Below are 26,347 nucleotides of genomic sequence, written 5' to 3' on the forward strand. Positions count from 1 at the left end.
GACCTTTCACCAGCTTCGTTGCCCTTCTCTGGACACGCTCTAACACCTCAATGTCCTTCTTGTAGTGAGGGGCCCAAAACTGAACACAGTAGTCGAGGTGCAGTCTCACCAGTGCCGAGTACAGGGGCACGATCAATTCCTTACTCCTGCTGGCCACACTAGTTCTGATACAAGGCAGGATGCCATTGGCCTTCTTGGCCACCTGGGCACACTGCTGGCTCATGTTCAGCCAGCTATTGACCAATACCTCCACGTCCTTTTCCGCCAGGCAGCTTTCCAGCCACTCTTCCCCAAGCCTCTAGCGCTGCATGGGGTTGTTGTGGCCGAAGTGCAGGACCCGGCACTTGGCCTTGTTGAACCTCATACAGTTGGCCTCGGCCCATTGATCCAGACCCCTCTATAGAACCTTCCTACCCTCGAGCAGATCAACACTCCCGCCCAACTTGGTGTCGTCTGCAAAGTTATTGAGGGTGCACTCGATCCCCTCATCCAGATCATTGATAAAGATATTAAACAGAACTGGCCCCAAAACTGAGCCCTTGGGAACACCACTTGTGACCGGCCGCCAACTGGATTGAACTCCATTCACCACAACTCTTTGGACCCGATCATCCAGCCAGTTTTTTACCCAGCAAAGGGTAGGCCCTTCCAAGCCATGAGCAGCCAGTTTCTCCAGGACAATGCTGTGGGAAATGGTGTCAAAGGCTTTATTAAAGTCTAGGTAAACAACCTCCACAGCCTTTCCCTCATCCACTAAGCAGGTCACCTTGTCCTAGAAGGAGATCTGGTTAGTCAAGCAGGACCTGCCTTTCCTAAACCCATGCTGACTGGGCCTGAGCACCTGGTTGTCCTGTATGTGCCGCGTAATGGCACTCAGAATGATCTGCTCCATAACCTTCCCCAGCACCGAGGTCAGACTGACAAGCCTGTAGTTCCCCAGATCCTCCTTCTGACCCTTCTTGTAGATGGGCATCACATTTGCTAACCTCCAGTCGTCCGGGACCTCCCCGGTTAGCCAGGACTGCTGATAAATGATTGAAAGTGGCTCGGTGAGCACTTCCGCCAGCTCCCTCAATACCCTTGGGTGGATCCCATCCAGGCCCATAGACTTGTGTGTGTCTAAGTGGTGTAGCAAGTCACTAACCATTTCCCCTTGGATGATGGGGGCTTCATTCTGCTCTCCTTCCCTGTCTTCCAGCGCAGGGGGCTGGGTACCCAGAGAACAACTGGTCTTACTATTGAAGGCTGAGGCAAAGAAGGCATTAAGTACCTCAGTCTTTTCCTCAGCCTTTGTCACTATGTTTCCCCCCACATCAGATAAAGGATGGAGATTCTCCTTAGCCCTCCTTTTGCTGCTAAGGTATTTATAGAAACTTTTTTTCTTGTCTTTTACGGAAGTAGCCAGGTTAAGTTCTAGTTGCACTTTGGCCCTTCTAATTTTCTCCCTGCATAACCTCATGACATCTTTCTATTCCTCCTGAGTGTCCTGCCCCTTCTTTCAAAGGTCATAAACTCTCCTTTTTTTCATGAGTTCCAGCCAAAGCTCTCTGTTCAGCCAGGCCGATCTTTTTCCCTGCTGGCTTGTCTTTTGGCACATGGGGATGGCCTGCTCCTGCGTCTTTAAGGTTTCCTTCTCGAAGAATGTCCAGTCTTCCTGGTCTCTTTTGTCCTTCAGGGTTGCCTCCCAAGGGACTCTGTCAACCAATCTCCTAAACAAGCCAATGTCTGCCCTCCGGAAGTCCAAGGTAGCAGTTCTGCTGACCCCCCTCCTTACTTCTCCAAGAATCAAAAACTCTATCATTTCATGATCGTTATGCCCAAGTCGGCCTCCATCCATCACATCACCCACAAGTCCTTCTCTGTTTGCAAGCAACAGGTCTAGTGGGGTACCTTCCCTTGTTGACTCACTCACCAGCTCTGTCAGGACGTTATCTTCCACACACTCCAGGAACCTCCTAGACTGTTTCCTCTCTGCTGTATTGCATTTCCAGCAGACATCTGGGAAGTTGAAGTCCCCCACGACAACAAGGGCTAGTGATTGTGAGACTTCTCCCAGCTGCTTATAGAATATTTCATCTGCCTCTTCATCCTGGTTGGGTGGTCTATAACAGACTCCCACCATGCTGTCTGCCTTGTTGGCCTTCCCCCTGATTCTTACCCATAAACACTCAACCCTATTGTCACCATCATCAAGCTCTAGACAATCAAAACACTCCCTAACATACAGGGCTACCCCACCTCCTCTTCTTCCTTGCCTACCCCTTCTGAAGAATTTATAGCCACCCATTGCAGCACTGCAGTTGTGCAAGTCATCCCACCATGTTTCCGTGATGGCAACTATATAATGGTTTTCCAGCCGCACGATGTCTTCCAGCTCTTCCCATTTGTCGCCCATGCTGTGGACATTGGTGTAGATGCATTTCAGTTGGGCTATTGATCCCGCCACCTCTTTTGGAGAAGAAGCCCTAATTCCTATGTGACCATTCTCAGGCGCTTCCACGGTTTCTAACATGTCCATCACCCTTGCGTCTTTGCTGCCGCGTGGATCTCCATCCCCTGCCTCCCCTGAGACAGCAGACCAAAGGACCTTGCTAGCCTACTGTCCCTCAAACTTTGGCGTGCCACCTGCAGGCTTATTTCTAGCGAGCCTGGTTTTATCCCTTTCCCCCTTCAAATCTAGAAACAATGGCAAGTTATGGTCATTGGCAATTCCCTCCTGTGTGGAACTGAAGCACCTGTTTGCAGTTGGGACCTTCTTTTCAGGGAAGTTTGCTGCCTCCCTGGGGCCCGAATTAGGGGTGTCACCACAAGACTGAAGAGCCTAGTTCAACCTTCAGACTACTATCCATTTCTGCTATTTCATGTGGGCACATATGATATCGCAACAAAAAGTCTGAGGTCAATCAGAAGAGACTTCAGAGCCCTGGGAAGAAAGCTAAAAAATTCAGGAGCACAGATAGTATTTTCCTCAATCCTGCCAGTAATGGGGGGAGACTTTGTAAGAAACAGGTGAGCTCAGGATAGCAATACCTGGCTCCAGGACTGGTGCCTCTGCCAAAACTTTGGGTTTTTAAACCATGGAAGAGCCTTCAAGAGACAAGGTATGTTGAGGACTGATGGAAGCCACCTGTCCCGATGGGGAAAACGCATCTTTGGGTGTAAGCTGGCACAGCTGATTGAGAGAGCTTAAAACTAGAATCGATTGGGAAGGGAATATCAATACGATTGCAGTAGGTAAGCAAGGGTTGGCATGGCATTGCCTAAGGGTGTCAATCCTAGTGGGAACATTTCCGTGGTTTCTAACACATCCATAACCCTTGCATCTTTGCTGCCACATGTACCTCCATCCCCTACCTCCACTGAGATGGTTAGTGTGCTGCACGCATTACTACAGGGACATTTCAAAACTGCTCCATTGTACTCAGCACATCATGGAGCAGACCAAAGGACCTCGCTAACACAATGTCCCTCAAACATTGGCATGCTGCCCCCAGGATTATCTCTAGTGAGCCTGGTTTTACCCCTTTCCCCCTTCAAATCTAGTTTAAAGCTCTTTCAAAGAGCGCTGTTAACTCCTGTGCAAAGATCCTTTCCCCCCTTGAGACAGGTGTACCCCATCTGTTGCCAGCAGGCCTGGTGTTGTGTAGACTGACCCATGATCAAAAAACCCAAAATTTTGCCAGTGACACCAGGCTCGGAGCCAGTTATTGATCTGCTGGCTCTTCCTGTTTCTTCCCTCATCATTTCCTGCAACTGGAAGGACAAAGGAGAACACTAGTTGTGCTCCTGACCCCTTAACCAGTTGTCCCAAGGTCCTGAAGTCTCTCTTGATTGTCCTTGGACTTACTGCAACTTCATCACTGCCTACTGAAAATTCAATAATGGATAATAATATGAGGGCCATACCAGGGTAGGAAGTTTCCCTGTCACATCTTTAACCTGGGCCCCAGGGAGGCGGCAGACTTCCCTAAGAAGTGGGTCCGGTTGGCAGTTGGACCTCATGTTCCCCTCAGGAGAGACAATAACTTGTCTCTTTTTCTTTATGGAAGCAGTTTTGATGCAGGGCGTAGGCCAACTTAACCTTGGCAACACCTCCAACCTAGATGAACTATCGTCCTCATCTTTATTCAATTCCACTTGCAGAGCGTCGTACCTAATAGCGGTGTTCCCCAGGACTCAGTACTGGGGCCAGTTCCATTTAATATCTTTATCAATGATCTGGATGAGGAGATCGAGTGCATCCTCAGTAAGTTTGCAGACGACACCAAGTTGGGCGGGAGTGTTGATCTGCTCGAGGGTAGGAAGGCGCTGCAGAGGGACCTGGACAGGCTGGATCGATGGGCCGAGGCCAACTGGATGAGATTCCACAAGGCCAAGTGCCGGGTCCTGCACTTGGGTCACAACAACCTCATGCAGTGCTACAGGCTTGGGGAAGAGTGGCTGGAAAGCTGCCTGTCGGAAAAGGACCTGGGGGTGCTGGTTGACAGCCAGCTGAACATGAGCCGGCAGTGTGCCCAGGCGGCCAAGAAGGCCAATGGCATCCTGGCCTGTATCAGAACTAGTGTGGCCAGCAGGAGTAGGGAAGTGATCGTGCCCCTGTACTCGGCACTGGTGAGGCCGCACCTCGACTACTGTGTTCAGTTTTGGGCCCCTCACTACAAGAAGGACATGGAGGTGCTGGAGCGTGTCCAGAGAAGGGCAACAAAGCTGGTGAAGGGTCTGGAGAAGAAGTCTTATGAGGAGCGGCTGAGGGAACTGGGGTTGTTTAGCAACTGGGTCTCTTCTCCAGTAACTAGTGATAGGACGAGAGGAAATGGCCTCAAGTTGTGCCAGGGGAGGTTTAGATTGGACATGAGGAAAAATTTCTTTACTGAAAGAGTGGTTAAACATTGGAACAGGCTGCCCAGGGAAGTGGTTGAGTCACCATCTCTGGAAGTATTTAAAAGACGTGTAGATGAGGCGCTTAGGGACATGGTTTAGTGGGCATGGTGGTGTTGGGTTGACGGTTGGACTCGACCTTAGAGGTCTTTTCCAAGCTTAATGATTCTATGATTCTATGATTCTAATATGCAAGGGCACCTGGGAAGGTGGGGTAGTCACAGAGGAGATACGTCTGCTGTGCTGGGCAGGACCTTGTTGCCACTGCCCCCTATCCCTTAAGTCACTGCGTTCTGCCGGGTGGAGAGAAGATTTGGAATCCTCTGTATCATGCATCCTGTCTGCCTGACAGGCCAGTCCCAGGGAAGGTAGGCTTCAGTTCCAGTAGTCTATCTCTCTCTCGCACTCCTTGATACCCCTCAACCTACTCACCTCCTCTCGGAGCTCTGTCACTAAGCGGAGGAGTTCCTTTCCCTGGCACACCTCCCACAGGTGTGCTCACTGCTGCTGTCCCATACTGGCATAAGAGTAGGGCACACCCTGCAGCCTGACACCTGGGTGGCAGCATGTTCCCATCCATGCTCTGTCTGGGAAGCTGCATCAGTTGCGGTGGGTGCAGAATTTACAAAGGACACGGCCTTCTGCCAGGCGGATACCATTGCTCCCTGGTTGAGCCAGCTGAGTTTCAGTGCCCTTCCCATGCACCTTTCTTGCACAAACTGCCGCACAAAATGCTGTGCCATGCCCTTGCTGACGCGCCATGCCCTGTTTGCCCACCCTAGTTGCTAGTGCTCCCTAAGGGCTTCTTTTATACATGTGTTGAGGTCGGGCTTGGCTGCCTCTGGTCCTGGCCCCGCCCAGGTCTCCTCAGACACTGTTGCGTGAGCTACGGGCTCCTGGCAGGCCTCTTGGCTCCCCCTGAGGTTTCCCCAGTTCAGGAAACCCCTCTGTGCACCACACTAGAGTGCTCCAGTGCAGATCATGCCGGCAGTGGAGCTGCTCACCTCGGTGACTGAGTCACACACACACCTTTAATGACCCCTAGGTCGTGACTATATAAAATGATAGAATGGTTTGGGTTGGAAGGGGCCTTTAAAGTTCATCCTGTTCCAACTCCCCTGCCATGGACAGGGACATGTCTCACTAGACTGGGTTGCTCAAAGTCCTGTCCAACTTGACCTTGAACACCTCCACTGACCCACAGCTTCTCTGGACAAACCTATTCCAGTGTCTCACCACCCTCACCATAAACAATTTTTCCTTATCTAAACTAAATCTACCCTCTTTCAGTTTAAAACTATTACCCCTCGTCCTGTTGCAACAGGCCCTGGTAAAAAGTCTCATTCCGTCTTTCTCATAAGCCCCCTTTAAATATTAAAAGGCCACAATAAAGTCTCCCTGAAGCCTTCTTTTCTCTAGGCTGAACAACCCCAACTCAGCCTCTCTTCATAAGAGAGGTGTTCCAGCCCTCTGACCATTTTTGCGGCACTCCTCTGGACCCGCTCTAACAGGTCCGTGTCGGTCTTGTGCTGGGGGCACCAGAACTGGATGCAGTACTCCAGGCAGGGTCTCACCAGAGCAGAGTAGAGAGGGAGGATCACCTCCCTTGACTTGCTGGCTATGCTTCTTTTTATGCAGCCCAGGATACGATTGGCTTTCTGGGCTGCAAGCGCACATTACCGGCTCATATTCAATTTTTCATCTACCAGTATCCCTAAGACCGTCTCCAGATGGCTGCTCTTAATCCATTCACCATCCAACCTGTGCTGATATTGGGGATTGCCTTGACCCAGGTGTAATGGTTATTACTGCGTGTAGCTCATTTCCATCCTTGACTGAAGATCTGTTGGCTTAGCCATTCATCCCACTACCTTCTGTCTGTGTTATGGTTTGAATTTTGACAGTTCATCCTGATTTGCAGCATAGAATTCTAATCACAGTAGTGGGAGACATAATTTTGATTACACATTAATGAAAAAATAAGAATGCATATTTGCTTCTACCTAATTGTGCAGCTTAAAATCTGACGTATAAGAAAGTATACCCTAGGTAAGTCATGTTTTACTCTTAAACAGAGTAAAAATGGTCCTCAAGGCTGTCCAAAGATGGAACGAAATTTAATTTGGCTGCCGTATGTAATTCTCAAATACTTTTGATTTTACCAAAAATGATGGGGTTATTTTAATAAATTTATTCAGCTAAGACTTAGATATCTAATTTTTAGACGTTAGGCTGTCTTAATAAACAAGAGGATATGATGATTCAGCTATACTAGCTTGACATAACACTCTGCAGTCGTATGATCTTCTAACCCAACTTAAAGTTTTGGGTTCTGTAATATGAAGCTGGGTAGTGCTATGCAAAGAAATCATTTTATAAATAAAAACTCATTTCTAACTATTTTTCACTAAACTATCGTGGATTTCTGCTCTGAATTAATCCAACAGTCCTTTTATTTACATATGTCTATGTCTCTGTTCTATTTTTATTCCTTACAAAAGAGATACAAGAGTAAGGTCTCAGGAAGTTTTCTTCATCACTACAATCATTATAATCACATTATCTGTTTCTCCTTCCTGCTTGTATTTCAAGAACCATCTTTATAAGGTTGTCATGCATCAAAGCACAACTCAGTATAAACAGGACAGAGGTACAGAAAATACTGATAAAGATAAATGAGGCATTTTCTCAGATTTCTCAGCTTGAGACTGTTATTGAGGGAGGTTTTAGTCTTTGCTCTGTGTGATGCTAGCTATGTCCCCTTCCTCCCTCTTCCCAGCTAGATCATACACTAGGGCCTCTGCAAGAAGTACAGAGGAAGAGAAGGGCATTGAAAGAATGAAGCTGTTCTTCAAGATTGTTCTGAGGTTCTGCTGCTTAAGGTTGTACACTTTTAAGGAGCTGAGACAACATCCATTTTCTTCTTCCATCCTTCCTTATAGGACAATGTTCTGGAGAGAAAATTTTTCATTACCACATTTGGAATTGGGAGGAAGGCTTCTTATTTTCTTAGACACGTTTGAACTATTAATGCAGAATGTGGAATGCTTGCTACCAGTGTATGAACGAATACTGATAATCAGAAATAGGCTGTTAATACTGCAGATAACTTCAGAGAGGTTATTGGAGTGATTCTTCTTGAGAAGAAAAAATAGTCCAGATTTTTTTCACATACATCGGCATGTGGTGCTTGATTTTGTTTCAGTATACACAATGTAGGGAGATTACTGTTTAAGATTAGCTGAAGACAGCTGAAGACATCTTAACACCTATCTTTTTTTTTTTTCTTTTTTTTTTGTTTTTTATTATCTACTAGTATCATATGAACAGTGGAATATTAACTCTCATGATCTTTAAATGTACCTTGTACATAGTATGTGAGGGCAGAATTGGGACTCAAGCAAGTGAATTGAATTAAATTAAATGGCAATAATGTTAAATTTCTTACATAAACTTCATAATAGCCATTTGAATTCAAATCAAGGTTGTGCAGTTCACCAGACCTTGGGGCTGGCAGTCCTGTTGTATACCCAAAATATCACTACACTTGAATGGGTAAGATACCTTTAAATTAAAACAGTGATCTCTACAGAAAATATGATAAAACATTAGTTTGCTTGGGTTGTTACTGGGTTTTTTGTTTGGTTTTTTTAATATTATTATTATAATTTTGACAGATAACTTTCAGGCTGTTTAGACATATAATCTTTTTTTTTTTTTTTTTTTTTAATGCATGTAAGTGCATTAGATAGCACGCTTTCAAAGAGAAGGACTTTATGCAATTAAGTTGCAGCATACGATAAAAATCTCATTAGCTATTATCCATAGTGAGACACTGAAAGATATTTATTAAGCTTGTTAAGCTAAACAGTAAGTTAACATTTATCATAATCTCCCTGTGTTTTACACTATTTATAACACTCAGGATGAATTAATATTGTGATGTAAGTGGTTCCAGAAAATGAAGTAATTTATACTGAAAATCAGAAACACAGAAGAAAAAAAGTTTTTTTAAACTGAAGGAGCTTAGTGTTTAAAATAATTACACTGACAGCTATGAATTTAGGTATCCTAATTCTAGTTTAATTGTATTTATTATTATATTAGGTGCATTTAGCGATTCATTAAATGTATAATACATATCTAAAAAAAAAAATCTGTGTTCAACTCAAATGTTAGTAGCCTTGAAAATATAATCTATGTGTTGACAACTTGCTGAAGTAACATTTAAGTTTTTGTCTCAACCAAAATTAAATGTTTGATTTTTGGCTCTAGAATGTATGCGGTATACATAAAACATTCCAGTGACATCACATCCACATTTAAGAGTTGAGTTATCTGAAAATGTTTACAAGATTTTTATTTCTTGGGTTTATTTCTCAGTTGACCAAGCAGAAAACTCTGAGTAACTGACCACTGTTTAGTAAACACTTCTGTAATCAGTCGTTTAGTTGACATATAGGAAAATAAATTTTGCTATTTATGTCCCTGTCTGTAATGCCAAGATCTGAACTTGTGTTTCACTGAAGAGAGATTAATTCCTATTAAGAGTGATTAAATAGTCTATGGGAATAACACAGTTCAAGAATAAGACTTATATTTATATATCTTTACATAAGTGTCTACTTTTAAGCTAAATATCTAAACTTCTTCTATAAAACACAGGTCTACTATAAACATCTGTAATCCTGTGACATATCTGCTAGCCTGTTGAGAATATCTGAGAAATACCCTATGGCATCTGAAATAGCAGTAGAAGCCCAAGTCCAAGCAACTGAATTGAGCCTGTAGTCAGTTCAGGCAATGCAACTCAGGAAGAATTCAGCTCATCCTAAACTAGATAGCTAGAGCCTTAACGTAGGTGTCTAGCGTAATTTTAGACTCTTCGGGGCGTTTGCCACATCCATAGAGTTAGGAAATATGACAGGGGATATCTAGGGAACTCATGCTTTTCTGGAGTAGCAGCTGGAAGCCAAGTGAGAAACCCCAAGGCATCTCAAGTAGTGCTCAATGCCTCTGTGTGTGCAGTTACATTGAGCCATACATAGATCTCCACTGCGTTTAAACACTTAGTTTAGTGGTAACTCATATATGTAAGTGTATACATGTCTAGCTTACCTGTTTACTCCTACATGTAGACCCTTCCATTTATGTGTTCTGATCCTGAATGGAATCTTTCTCTAAGTTTCTTCACTTCATAAACGAAACAGTGAAGGAAGAGTCATACATTACATTATTAAGTGAATAAAGAATGTTTTTTTTTCTCAAAACACAGGAGCCAGAGTTCATCAAATAAAAATTTTAAGATGGTAAATCCCAAAGAAGTAATGTGATTTTTAACACAGTGCTTAATTAAACCTTAAGTTTATTGTCAGAGTATTTTTCTTTCAAAACCTGATCAAAGGAATGCATAGAAAAAATGTTAATGAAAGGCATTTAAACATATTAATACTGATATAGCTTCCAACTCTAAACCACAGATTGTAGATGGTGAAGAAGTACACATGGAAGGAATGCACTGCAGTTGCCTTTATCTTCTATTTCAATATCTTATGCTTGTCAACAACCTGGACCTCTACCGTAACTCAGTGTGCCTGTTGTTAAGTTTCTATCTCCCATATCATGTTGCAATACCCAAGCCATCAGGCTGTCTTATTGGGTTATTAATGTAAAAAAATAAACACGTTATGCTACTAAGAATGATCAGCTAATTTTTTATGTCAGTGGTTAGGAGAGTGGGCATTTTGGTAGGAATGCCACCATTTAATTGTTTCTCTATGTTTGTTCATTTGTACAGAGTGCAACCATTCCAACAGACAACAGTGGGAGAGTCCTGGCTAGAGATACCCAATGGTGCTAGAACAGTTCCTTTTAAAGCAGGACATTGAAACTTGAGCCCTTTTATGAATCAATAAGGTTAAGGAGTTGAGTCGAACAAACATTCACAACTTTTTAACAACCTTAGTCTGCTCTCCATAGTTTTCTGGGTTTTTACTGGAATCTGTACCATGATTTTGGAAAACACTTTCATGGAAAACCTTCCTATCAAAACAGAATATTTCCTCAATGAATAGAATGGGCAAACTTAAATAATCCTGAAATATTCTATTCTATCCTAAATAATCCACATTTTCAAAAGACAGCCTTCTTGGCAGAGCATTCCTAAATAACTTTTTCACAAGAACCTAATTTACCACAAAACTTCAGACACTGATGCGATTCAAAGATTAGGTGTCATAATTATGCCATATATTTGACTCATCCAGGAAACTATACTTTCTTGTTTGTTGGTACAAGAAAGGTGAGTCCTGGAAAAGAGCTAAGCATGATTCAGTTACTTAGGCATATGCATAGGCATCTAGTACCATTTCAAACACCTTTGATGCCTCAGATATTTATTCATATGGGGCTATCAGGCATTAGAGAAATGCCACATCTGGAGCAGATTTTGGAGGCCAGATCTCAGGGCAAATCAAATGGCATCAATGTCTGTGTGTGGGCTCCAGATTCAAGACGTGTTTGGAGAGGCTGTCAGAATTAATGCATGTCCTTCTTATAGGATCGTTTTCAGCACCACTGCAATGACTGTTCTCAACATGCAGGAGCAGATGTCTTAAAAGAAGAAATGGAGAGACTATTTTTTTTCTGCAGACTACCAATTTAAACCACAAGATGCAATTTTTTTTTTTCTCCTCTGTCAGCTGCTGTTTGCTGTTTCAATTCTTAGCATGCACGCCATTTACTTCTTCTATCTGTGTGTGAGGACAAAATTTAAGTTTTCCAGAGAACAGGAATGATTTTGGTCCCTGTAGTATTTTTCTCCACCCTGCATCTTCCTCCCTTACTTACTGGAGTACTTACTGGAGTAAGTACTTACTCCAGTAAGTACTTACTTACTTAATTAGTTACTTTCCTTTCCAGTACTTACTGGAAAATGTGTAGTCTTTTTACTCTTTCTGCTATACAAGACAGTGCAAGGTGAATAAAATTTTACAAAACCTTAAATGTCGGCATGTGTAATCTGCAAGAACTTCACTGTTTCCTTTCATCTGTTTTTGCAGGCATGTTGCTTTATGCAGGGGAGGAAGCTTATTAGTAAGGATATACAAGAAAGTAAATGAGACAAGAAAATAAATGAGTATTTACCAATGGGGGTGGGGAACAGTACAATCCTTACTAATTGGTTATGATTGAAGTTTAATAAGCCATTCAAATGACTACATGCCTTGGATTTGCCTTGTCAGCTGAGCTCTAGTAGTTGAGTGGTTGTTCAATTCCCAGGATGGACTAATGCTTAAAACGCAGTAGAATTGCTTGAAAATTTATAAACTTCATTATTGGAATATAAGTGCAACATGGCAGATGAGCTATTACAAAGTACATTGAATGCATGGATTGATTATAATTATTTTAGCATTTAAAGAACATCATGCAAATGCTCAGCCAACACTTTAAATAGCTGGAGTGAAATAAGTACGTCTGTGCACTAAAGCTTCTTAATGCTCTACAATAATGCTCTCACTCCTCTATTTAGCCTGAGACTTAGTAAGTGAGAACATGAATAACAGCACCAAGAAATGGGAGAAGATATATTTCATTTTCTCTGGCTTCATAAGCTGGAAGGTCTTTCTGAGTCAGCATGTGTCCTGTACACAGCTTTATTTTTCAATATGCGCAAAACACATTGTCTCACTGCCTACTATGAGTTTATGGAATCTCAAATTAGGCACCCTTACTGGGAGAAAGGGTTTATAGCTTAGTGAAATGTAACAACATTATTCATAAGCACCTCACTATGCTAACCAAGATTTTTAAAAATAATGTACTAGAACTGATGCTCCTAAATCTATTTATCGAGTCATGATGCATATTGTAAAGGTGATATCATTTATTACTGCTATGAAAAAAAGAAGCAACCAATTAACAGGAGATCAAAGGTCTTCTGTCTGAATGCAGTTTTGAAAATTTGGTTTTGTAGATTGTGTGTGACTATCTGTGGGTGTTAAGAAGCAGAAGGATTCCAGCCAGAGCTTCCCCTGTGCTGCAGAGAGCAGAATTATTACCACCATAATGTCTTACACATGAAATACTGCCTTAATATATTCCAGAATTAGGGTTCCTCTTGTGTTTCACATTGTTGACTCATAGTTGGTTTCAAACCCATTATAAAGCCAAGATCCATGTTTGCTGTTTTTGTTGTGTTTTTTGTTTTTTTTTGTTTTTGTTTTTGTTTTTTTTTTAATGATATTGCCTAGTCAGTTACCCCTCATTTTTAGTTTGCACCTTAGGTTTTGGTATAACCATTGAATTTCTTGTATTTTCTGACTGAAATTCTCTGAATTTCAGTTCACTCATAGTAGGCAGTGAGACAATGTGTTTTGTGCATATTGAAAAGTAAATTGAAATTTGAAATTGTCTGAATTTCAATTTGTTGAATTTTGTAGGAATTTGTCAAAATCACCTTATAATCTTAACCTGTCCTTGAAAATGACTGCCACCTTTTCTACTGTAATGTCATCCATTTACATATTTCATACTTTCCAACTAATAATGAAAATATCAAGGACAACTAGGTCCAGGGCAGATCCATGAAGAATGACACCTGAAACACCCTCCTAGAATATAGGTAAACCATTAATAACTACTTCTTCAGAGTAGGTTTTAAATGGGTGATTATACCTTAACTGCATTTTCTTAGATTGCTTATAAGAATGTCATGCATGGCAGTGTCAAAAAACTTAATAAAGTCAAGCTGTACCAAACCTACTGCTCCTCCTTTATTAACTTGGCCTGTTAGCCTGTCAGAGAAAGAAATTAGATTAGTTTGACATGATCAGTTCTTAACAAACTCATGCCATCCATTTTTATCACCTTATTATCTTTGAGGTACTTATAAATTGATTTATTAACAATTTTTTACAGAGTCTTACCAGAAATTGGAGTTAGACTAACATGGCTACAATGCTCTGGGTTCTTTTTTTTTCTTCTTTTTTTCCAACTCCTTTTTTGAGCTTAGATATTAAGCTTATTCCTGTTAGAATTCTGGATCCCATAACTTCCTAAAAATAATTTTCCAGGGGTCTAGACATTTTGCAAAATTAATTCCTTATGTAAAAAGATTAATTTAGCCAAGCTTCACAACTTGAATTTGTCCACCCTACTTCATAAAATTATACACTATAGTGTGTTCTTTCTGTATTCTGTTCTGTACTTTGTAACACTTCATAAAGTTTATTTCTTTATATACATAGTTAAAACAAGGTTTTGGGGGGCTTGCTTATTTGTTTGTTTTTTAAAGCAAAGAAGGCACCATTTGTCTCAATCTGTACCTAATCCGATGTTTGTTTTTTATCCTTGCTTCTTTTTTGTCTTATTTCTCATTTCCTTCTCCTAGGGCTTTTCTGTTCCTTGCTAATGGAAACTTATTTTGCACCTTAGTTTTTCTGATTTTATCCCAATATGTTTTTCTCTCCTTTAGGCACATTCTTAGACATCTACCCTTGTTTCTATTCTTTGTTTATTTATCTAATATTTATTTTCATGTCCTGAAAGAGTTTCTGATCCTGTATAGCTCTCTTAATATGTTTCCTATCTTTCCTGTTCAATAGGATAGTCTGCCATTATGAATATAATATCACCTTTTCCATTACTGCCAGTTCTCCCACATTCATTCATACCTTAAACTCTCTCTCTCCAAAGCACCTTGTCTCTTAGTTCCCTGAGTTGCCCATGTTGGTTTTTTCTGAATTTTGTTATCTTTACTCTTATTCTTTTCAATTTTCTTTTTTTTTCAATTCCTTAGAAAAGTCATCATTATTCACTTTTAAGTAATTTTTATTCAACCCATATACCTGTAGATTCTAGTCAATATTTCTATATGGGTTAGAACAAATTCTAAAATAGCATTTTCCCTATCAGCCCCTTTGTTTTATAAAACAAAAAATAGTTTTAGTAGAATACCGTTGTGACCAAGAAATCTGAAACCGTTAGTGCTGTCTTTTGCAGCAGTACATTTGTTCCCTGTTCATTAATATCTGCCCGAGCCTAAACTTTCAGCTGAGAGATGTGACAGCAGCCAGGCACTGATATTCCTTCCCTTATTACCCAAGGTGTTCTGGTGTCTTCTGATCTAACCATGGCAGTACATGGTGCATCAGCAGTACCCACACGGAAAAACAGCAGGAAAACTGACAGGCATTTGGGTGAGACTCTCACACCTTAATGTAAACCCAGATTTTGTCCCTGGAAAGGAATCAGTGCGGATTTGTACTTTTTCCTCATAAGAAATCTTCCAACAGCCAAGACGCTTTCTGTTCTATCCTGGAGAATATGAGCTGTTAGGTTTTCTAGCCTAGGATTCAAATAACCTTTTTTCCCCATCAATTTTGCTGTAACAATTGCCATGCAGTACATATTAGCAAAAAGGTAAAATCCAAGCATTAGTCTGACTCGGTTCTATTTTGGATCCAAAAGGAGATAACACTTTTTCAGTTTCTATTTGTATGCACTGGAGATTTGGTGGAAGAAGGTCAGATTACCACAAGATAAAACTGATGCTTGCCATATGGTCGTAAAATCTGATTAAAGAAGCTTGGCATCAGTGAACCCAAATGGCAATATAAACCCCATTTGGATCTAAGCACTGCCTCCTCACTCATCTTTAATATGTAAGCATAGTTGACATGTGAGCAAGATAGTTTGCTATGACATTTCCTAATGTTACATTCCAAGAGAATATTGTAAGTTCATATGGCGATCTCAGTGAGTCAGCTCAGATTTGTACTTTAGGACAGACTGTCTTAGAATGAACACGCAGCTATTATCTAGCAGATGTCTGTGGTAAAATTTTAAAAAATTACAGAGGCAACTGGAATGAGCAGGGAATCAATTATGAGCCACAGAAGTTCTTTCAGTGTCTGACTAATTATATTAATTATGAACAAATGCAAGATGTAAAAAATGCCATTTCCAATAATCAAATAAGGTCATCTATTTTTTTTTTTTTTTTTGAATAAGAAAGTTAAGCATGTACCCTTTTTAAGCAGTTAATTACAATGTCAGAGCTGAAACACACACTACACTTCGTGACTACTGCAAAATTTTACTTGTTTCCTCATTATTTATAGCTATATAATTTTATTTAGTGCAACCAAATTTTTTACGAGGAGCTATTTCAACGTACTATAAACACAACCACGTGGCTGCTTGCATCCCTAGTCTGGTTAGGGTTTCCATTTAGGTCTGTCAGCTTGTAGATTTTAGTGAACTTAGTAGTATGGACCTTGTTTTCAAACTATAAATAAGAGATTAATGACCCCAAAGCATTACTTACTATTAGACATGTCCACAAAGACAAGCTTTTGAGAAAGACAGCCCTTATGAGAGAACAGAGAAAGAATAGACTTCCAACAAAAGAATAATGTGAAAAAAGCTCTTAGTTTTGAGGTGAAGATGATCATACAAAATACTTGCCTCTAGTATCTAGCCCTGGATTTCATGCCCATATTCTCACAAGTCTATGTTCTAGTAATTTATGTTAATTTTAACTAATGTGACAGAAAGTCTATGCACTTTTATTGTAAAGAGAAGATGATCCATAGTATGCTCTTAGTCTACCCAGTAATATAAGCTTATAAGCATATAAATGTGCATATAAGATTAATGTAAAATGGTTTAATGAATCTTGCTCAAGCATTTGCCTGAAATATCTGACTAAACAATTAACATAGTATTTTTTGCCTATAACATGCAAATGGTTTGTGATTTTAGACTGTGAATGATTTAGGTCAGGTGATTTTGCAAAGCTTATTTATATCGTCTAATAAAAGTAAAAATCCCTTTCACTCACAATGCAGTTAACACTAATATACAGAGAGAAAAACATTCTTTACATTGAGAAGCAATTATAGCTGGGACAGTCTGTAGTCTTCAAAACTATTCAGTTCATATAAATTCTTACCTTTACAAAGTAAAAAATATTGAAAATAATGGAGAAGTTTGGGTGCCATTTAATATATTTGTCCTTAGTTACTTTCTGTTCCTCTCCTGGTATAACTTAGCTGATGGAAAAAAAAAAAATCCCCCCAAATCCCCAACTAATACCAAACAACATTTGTTATACAAAAATATACATATATTGTGTATATACACATGTTCATTTATACATATATATGTGTATGTGTGTGTGTATGAATGTATACATTAGCAAGTAACCTGTCAGGGAATCTTTCTATGGAAACAGGATTTTGTGTTAAGACAGGCACAGATGTGTTAACCCAGGTTTTCTTTCTGTGCAAATACCTTCATGACAGATAAAATGCATAAAAGAAAATAAACAACAAGCTTAAAATATTTACATTTGTTTTGGTTACAGCTTTTTTTTTTTTTTTCCCCCAGTAGGATTTTCTCAGGCAGGAAGCTAGGTCAGCAGTGCAGTGGGACTCCAAGAAGAGTGAGCCATTAATATGGTCTGCTGGCTCCGGCTGGGGCAGAATTATGGTGCTGTGCTTTGGATTTGTTTCAAGGCTTCCTCTTCCTCTCACACCGACTCCACCAGCGAGTGGGCTGGGGTTGCACAAGAAGTTACGAGGAGACACAGCCAGGGCAGCAGACCCCAGCTGACCAAAGGGGTATCCCACAGCATATGACGTCGTGCTCAGCCATAAGAGCTCAGGTAAAGGAGGAGGAAGGGGGGATGTTTGTGGTTACACTGTTTGTCTTCCCAAGTAACCGCTATGCCTGCTGAGGCCATGCTTTCCCGCAAGTGCCTACATCTGCCTGCTGATAGGAAGTAGTGAATGAATTCCTTATTTTGCTTTGCTTGCATGTGCAACTTTGCTTCACCTATTAAGTTGTCTTAATCCTGACCCACAAGTTTTCAGCTTTTGCCCTTCCATTGCTCTCCCCCATCCCGCTGGGGGGCAGAGGAGTGAGAAAGTGACTGGATGAGTGCTTGGCTGCTGGTTGGGCTCAACCTACCACACATAGATAGTGAAAATACCTAAGGAGAGAGAACAAAAATATTTTTGAAATTATTTGCTCCAGGAATTACATGCTTCAGGACACAAACCATCAACAAATTGAAAATCATTAAGAAGAAGTTTGAGCAATTAATTTGAAATAATATTTCATAAAGTTCCTAATGGTTGTTTCTAAAGAATTTGTGAGAAGTTGTTCTTAGAGAGAGACTGCTGAGGTACCCGCAAGGAGGGTGTTCATTTTATTCTCAATTTAAACACTCTTAACATACATGCTACATTGGGTAATAGTTGTGAAAATACAGACAATATGAGAGTAAATAATTTTTGGATAAGGAGAAGGTGTATATCCCCAGCAAACAAATTTTGACACCTGTGTCAAGACATAGATCACAGTCCCCATGTTTTTCTAGGCATTGATGCTTTCTTTCCTATACCCTTCCAGATTAACAATAAGATTCTCACTTAAGAAGAAAACAGGGAAGGCAAATTCTACCATCGTTAATCATTGTAAATCTGTTTTGATTTTTTTTTCTTACCAGAGTGATGATGGAGAAGAGCATAAACAACATTCAATTACATACAAAATACATTAACAGGTGGTGATTCTTAAAAAAAATAAAGGGAATTGAAAACATCTTGGTGTAGTAACATTCTGCAACACAGCCATATGGCAGATTGATAGTGTTCCCATTCCTTGTACTTTAGGCAGTCCACAGACATAAACCCATTATTTCTGGAACTGCAAAGTGTTTCTGTAGGTCTCTGTTGTACAGATTTTGGATATCTCCTATCAGCTGTCTCAGAGTGACAATACAATATATATGAATTATACAGTTGTGTATTTCACTCTTCCAGCCTTAGGAAAAACACTTCCAACATGGCTACAGAAAGGTATCTCTATAGAAAAAACAGAGAGTTACATGGGATTGTGAAGTGATATATTTTGAATATCTTAATTTCTCAAGATCAAATCTCTTAATTTGGAAAGTCGATACCTTGCATTCAGATGTAAAAAAAAAATACATTAGTAAAATCTCACTATTTTTGATTTAAAAAAACCCCAAACTTAAAAAGGAGGTGTTGGGATTTTAAAACTATGTAAGAATTGCATGTGTTAAAATGACTTGTTTTTCAAATTAAATTTGACAGGCAATTATTCTATAAGAATGACAACCACTGTAATTGCTTTTACTATTTTGGAAAAAGAAAAAAAAAAGGAAACTAACAAGCTATTTCATTTTGAAGAAGATACTGGACATGAATTGAGTATTATAATCACCAAAACTGCTATGTGAAATTTAATATTTGGATTTGCTTCAGGAAGGTATGTGCCTTTGCAGCAATTGTTGCTATGGACTAATGTGTCAACATTCATGTTGAGATACATTAGTAATCAACATTTCACATCAATGTATTGTCTCAACGGTTAACGGTTTAATAGGTAATTTATTCTCAATAGTAAGACAGTGTGACTCCATAGACTATATATTCCTGATATCATCGTTGACACAAATGAATTTAATTGCACAGCTCAAATATCCTATTGCAAAAGATCTTTTACAGCTGGCTGTGTCAAACAAACCCATGGCAGGAGTCAAGAACCTATATGTTAAATATACATTTTCTTATCATACTTAGGAAGAAGGAACTGAAACACTTTGAGGACGTGTAAAATGATGGCTGCAATAAACTCTACCACTGAGTCTGCAATACACAGAATAAACACTATGTATTAGGAAATTGATGTAAAAAGACCATAAAAGCCACACAAGGCTATTAAATCCTCAGGGTGAAAATCATTGGCCGTATACACTATGAAAGTCCAAGAAGAGATTTTTACAGTACACTCAGTAAAAACAAAATCCTGCAGTTCATACTGTGACAGAACTAGTATTGCCCTCTTACTATTCAATTCTCATTTTGGCCCAGAATTTAAAAGTTCTTTACATTTGTTCAGATTAATACACAGGATTATGGAGCAGTAAAAAACATTATTTGAATGCTGATGAATTGGTGAATATTTTGACTTTTTGCAGTAATGGATGCAATCTTTCAATATAACAATGATTATAATTATAAATATAATTAATACAAAAATACTTACATTAAATATAATTATATAACATATAATATAATTATAATTATCAATTTTTAATATAATTATATACAAATGTGTATATGCATAATTATAAATAAATATTTTACAGAATAACAATAATATATAATAGGAAAACTTCCATAGGAATTTTTCCCTGTATGGAAATCTGTTCCTTTGGTTTACTTTCTTGCATGCTTTACAATACTCTGTTCTTAATTAAGCGTTCCTCTAGGCCTCTCGGATCACTTTTCCCCATTCAAAGTATAAAGCCAAAGATAAGAACAGGACCAAATCCCTCCTTTTACAGCTGCTTTGTCAAATGGCAAGAAATCTGCAGGAAATTTAGGTGAGTTTTAGGTTTCATAAATTTGCCCTGAGTGTCAGAGTAATTTGCTTTTTTTGTCATTTCTAGGGCCAGTTGCCAGCATAGGAGGCATAACTGCTCTGATGAACCTTCTTGTTTTATAAAATAATACAAAACAAACAAATAAGCAAAACCCAAAGTCAAACAAATTAAAAGCCCTTCTTTACAAATATATTGTTAAAGTTCAGTAAATCAACTTTTGCTAACTTTAAAGATGTTTTCCTTCCTTCCTTTTTGATGATGCTTATTCTTTGCCTGGTTAACAAGTGGGTGTTTCATTTCCTCCTCAGCTTCATGTATTTAAGAAACAAGCCAGCACATAAGCCAACCCCAAACCAAGGAGTGTGCCTGGTTCATTTTCAGAAGTTAAAGCAGAGTTCTGTGGGACTATAGGTGAAAAGGTCTAATTAGGAGTCACCTCCGCAGTCAAGACTACAGAAGTTTTAGCCGTTAACTTCATGTAAGCCAAGGATAGTGCTGTTCAGAGGCTCCAAATCTAGTTGAAAACCAGTAAAACTTTCAACGTTGGACCTAAGGTTATAAGGCTGGCTGTAAGCCCTGCTCCAGTTGACCTGCTCAAGTATTACTTTTGTGACCACAGCTAGGGTATACAAATGTACTGAATCTAACACTGGGCAACCAATCTCTATGGTATCACAGCTCTGCTATTTCTTGTGTTGGATTTCCATTAACCTGAGAATCTTCTTATCTTGTTTTGCACAATGTAGATGCATTCTTATTGAGTAACATACTTTAAATTAGCTGCTATCCCTTCAGGAAAGTGATACTGGAGTCCACGTAGATGTGAAATGATGTGTATGATCTGTGGCTCATCCTCCAAAATTGTCTACTCTGTGCTCAGCAGAGATAAAACAAACCAAAAAGAATATCAGAATTATTAACAAAGGGTTTTGGAACAAGTTGAAAATTTCATTGTAATACAGTATAAATCCAAATCTTGAATACTGCATTCCCTTCTGATCATCCCAACTCAAATGTACTTAACTGGATTACAAAAGTCTCAGAGAAAGTAAATCAGATGGGCAGTCTTCCAGAATCCATGAATGTTGTGATTTCTGTGTGGTTCTTTGCAATAAGGTCTTTCCTCCCTTTGAGACCTGCTTTATGTCTGTTCTAATTACATTCTTCATTTAAAGCATGAATGATATCCATCCTGTTCTCTGTCTCCCCATTTTTGGATATTGGTTTCTGTATGAAGAAGGATTAAGCAGCCTAGGAACTCTTCAGTTTGAAAAAGGTATGACTAAGGGGAGCTGTGAGAAAGGCCTACAAAATCATGATTGGCATGGTACAGATGATGAATAAGGGATGATTATTCAGTATTTGTCATAAAAAAAAAAAAAAAGAACTAGAGAATATCCAGTCATAGGAATATTCAAAAGATTGAAACAATGTATAATTAAATTATGGACCCCATTTCCAGTGTATTGCAGTGTTTAAGATTAATAGATTTGAAAAGAAAATTAATAGAAAACAGTTCTGTCAATGGCTGTTAAACATGATGATCCCAACCCAATCTCCCAGAGACATGGTGGACAAATACATTTTTAATGTTATGCTTAGATATGCCTAAATATGGTCTCTACTGTAGCCTATTTATGAACAATGTATTTCCCAAGGGTGTTTCAGCTAAATGTAATATGGAATAAGTTAAACTTAAAAGGAATCAACCCACCACAAGCTCCGACATAAAAATGGATATACAAAACCACACACTTAATTTAATTTTCAAAGAATTACAATATCTCTAGGTTTTAAATGAGAAAAAGATTCCATTTTGGCCTTTTTTTTTTTTTTTTTTTCTTTCTTTTTGGTAGAATGCATTGCCTTTGCTTTGTACAGTTCTTCCTGTAAAGCATTTTAAGTTTGTTGTCTTTCCTATTAACAGTAATGAAGATTTTCTATTACATTCAATGATTTTGCATCAAGAACTTAGTAAGAGTGTAAGATTTTTTTTTTTTTTTTGTCTTCAGAATCCCAGAATCTTGAAATGATCTTTCAGTTCTTACCTGCTACTACTGATAATTTTTGGTTATGCCTTAATCAATGAATAAATCATTTTCTGCAAGCAGGAAAAATAATATGGGGTACTTGGCATGCACCTGAGGATAGAAACAGATATAGTCAGACATTCAGTATGTAAACTAAACAGAAAATATACACAAACATTAATTTAAGGACCCTGGCTAATGTTTATTCAAGCTGTAAAAATATTTGTCATTCAGAAACAATACAAAAATAAAGAGGAAGAAAAAGATGTTTAAATATTAATTACATGCTGAATGGAATGTAGAGAGATAGTTCACAGAAACTGGTTGCTTAGTAAATGGTACATTAATTTTTCAGAAAGGCCTTATACATACCAATGAAATAGTAATAGCCATCACAAAGGTATGTACCTTAGAGATTATTTTTTCACTCTCACCTTATGATAGTAATAACAACCTTCAGGGTCTCTACCATAAGCATTTCTAAGATGCTTATCATCCTGATATGCATGTACTTGTTATCCGACCTTGTCATGAAGCATTTAGAAATGTGTAGAAAAGAATAAAACCATCAGAACAGTTTCCTGGGAATAATGACTAGCTGCATTTATTTCCTTCCTTGTGATCAATGAGCCCCAGGAAATACCTTATAACTCAATTGCTATTGTTTAATCTGCAAATGAACTTACTCCATCCTGCCTCCTGCCAAGATCCTGATGTATTAGGGGGCAGCTGTTGTATCAAGTGGCCATATTCAATCTTAAGAGAGATGTGAGAAAGATCCTGGGTTTGTCCCTAGACAATTAATATCAGATCATGATCCACCATCTCCACCAGATTGATGAACACATCCAGGCCTGTTCCTGCCTCCTATATAACTTGTAGATACAGGACACTTCCTCCACCATCTCAGTTCATCCAGCTTGTTCAACAGATGTCTGTCATCCAGAAGTATATAGTAGGTCCATACGTTAGATCATTATATGATATAATACAGTGAATTTAGCAGAATTTTTTTCCCTATTGTGGTTTGTCCTGATATCTTTCTGTTCAATTGATGTTTTGTGCATCAACAGGGGTGTTGGGCAGGTAGAGGGGCCATGCTGGTGCTCGGGGGATCCACAAATGTGCATGTGCTTGTGAACCTGGTGAGTGTGGAGTGTGCGCTGCACTAGTGACCTTCTGCCTCTGCCAGCCCAAGAGGAGGAGGGGACACGGCTGGCTGTGCCTGTGTCTGGTGTGAGTCCTGAATGTGGGTGCTGCTGGAGGCAGCGCCTTGTCTGTGGCTGCCTGTGTGACTGGCCCTGCCAGTGTCCTCTGTGTGTGTCTGTGTTAGCCTCACTACTGGTTGAAGGGACAGCAGACCCCGGGTCTCCAGGCACCAGGATGGGCAGGAGGAGTCCTTGGTCTGGAGATGTTGGAGGTGGTAGCCACCTATCCCTGAGCATTAAGATAGTGGCTTTTGAAAGATAATCTGGTATGGGTGCATCCTAGTTAAATTTAGACTACTAACTTTTGCACTGAAATCGTCTATGATGAAAAACTGGAGAAACATAAGTCACAGAATCATAGAATCATAGAATAGTTTGGGTTGGAAGGGATCTTTAAAGGTCATCTAGTCCAATCCCCCTGCTGTGGGCAGGGACATCTTCAACTAGATCAGGTTGGCATGCCAGAGGCTGTTCCAATCACCTGAATCAATTGAGTTAAACTTAACTGAAATGTAGAATAAATATGATTACAGTTGTTGCTAGCAGTTCTGATGATAGAGACTGAGATCTTATTTATGCAAAGTGTTGCCACATATTAATTGATCAATTAATAAATTAATAGTAATAAATTACATGTTAATATTGGAATAAAAATGTTTGTAAACACATAAATTAATCAGATCCTGAGCTTGAGTCTTCTTTATTTGTAAACACATCTCTCTATAGAACTATATATTCCCCCAATGCCACATATAGACTAAGCCATGATGTAAAGTAATAAAAACAGTAACAATACAGAGACAAAAAAATCTGAAACATTTTAAGCTAAACTGCACGGGCATATTTTCTTCAAATGCAGAGTGGAATATAAATCAGCAAAGAATTTGTCACTGGGATTTCTGAAAAGGCCAAGTGTGGAAAATGTGAACATGTTAACTGCTTATATAAAAGGCTTTTCTATCACAATCAGGCAAAATAAGTGGACTGCATGGCTGATATCTCAATGAATTCAGTTTGGTCTCATCCAATTGCTTATTTAATTCTTAGACATGGCAAGCAGTTTAAAAGCAAATTAACATTGTGTCATTTCTGTTTCACAAAACCTGAGTCAAGCAAATTGCCCTCCAGGTGTGTCCTGAATAACATGTTGGCTGATTCACTTCCAAAGGAAAATAGTGATTTACACTGCTTGAGAAAATCATTTACAATATGACGAAATCTTTTCAGACAGATACTGATTTGAACACCAAAATGAGCAATCACCATTCACAACAGTTATTTTATTTACCCACATCCAAGAGAATTATAACATGACTGTATTCATGTTGGTACAAAAAAAAAAAAAAAAAAAAAAAAAAATCTAAACAAAACCACCATTTTCTTTATTTTCTTCTTCACAGATCTCATAGTTGCTAAAATCCACACAGCTTTTCAGGGTTGAATCTTTTGGCTTGTTTTACACACTTCTGTGCCTAATGAACTACATGAGAGTAATGTATAATTCTGGCATGTTGTAAAGGATTGGATACTACCAGCAAGGGGGACAGCATACACCAGCAGAGCAATTTGAGGTAGCCATTTTTTCTTTCACTGGTGGCTACACCACCCTGCACTTTTTGCCATGCCTCTTTTGCAACAAGGTAAACACCGGTGCCATGAGCAGAACCTGTGTAACAGTGACTGCAACATAGTAAACATGATGTAATTCCAAGTGGATTATTTCTCAAAGGAAGATATGTATCTGGGTGGGATTAATTGCCCTTTGTGGATGCCTGTTTCCCTCCACTGATGATAAAAGGAATTACAACGCTTCACTTAGATTAGTTGCTTAATTTTTCCTTAAAAGGTGAAACGAATTCCACCCAACAAAGGAAAAAAAAAAAGATTATTTTAGATTCAGGTAAAATCAATCATATAGGCACCACAAAATATAACTCTACATCTTCCAGAGTAAGTATAGACAGCTTTTCAAGTAACAAATCAAGACTGAAAAATTAATTCACTAGTTATGATATTCATTTTAAAGTTATTCATATAAGTCCATTTGTGGATGTGCTAGTAGCATAAAATCAATTACATTAGATGAAGTTTATCTGGACTTATGTAAGGAGCTGGGTAGGAAGTTACGAAAGTGAAGGATGAAAGTGCTGTGTTGGCAGAGAAATACACACTTTGAAAACATCTTTTTAATAGCATGAGTATCTATCAAAAGAGTTCCTCTTGGGAAGAATGCACTTCATGATAACCAGTGCAGGTGCAGCAGGACGCTGGCCTTCATGTACAAACTAGGGCTAGCCCTTGGTTCTGCTTCCCACGGTGGTGTGAATGATAATTCAGCACCAATGTCTGGCAAATGTTTGTCACCTCAGAAGATGAAATGCTCTTTTCATCACAAACAACATATGTGATTTACCTCTGAAACAGGCTAAAGTAATTTCAGGGTGAGGACATTATTAGAATTTAATTTTCAAGTTTATTTACACATAATGTCACTACGTATTTAGAAGTAGCATTTTCAGATAAGAACTTTGCTTATCACATGTTAAATAATTTGATTTTTGGAAGAGCAATGTATCAATTTTTATCAATATGAAGGTGTCTGTATCTATTGCTCACATGAACCAGAAAGAAAGAACTAAATTATTTTAGCCTACTTAGATTGAACCTCATATAACTTGATTAGCCTACTGTAGCCAAATTGGCTAAAGTAGCCAAATTTATTTGCAAAATTGCCTTGTAGCAATAAATAGTTGAAAAATAGACTGGTAGAGAAGGTGATTGGTGCTTAGTAAAGCCTCACAGAGAAA

Source organism: Aptenodytes patagonicus, chromosome 1 (genome assembly GCF_965638725.1).
Source record: "Aptenodytes patagonicus chromosome 1, bAptPat1.pri.cur, whole genome shotgun sequence".
In the NCBI taxonomy this organism is placed as follows: Eukaryota; Metazoa; Chordata; class Aves; order Sphenisciformes; family Spheniscidae; genus Aptenodytes; species Aptenodytes patagonicus.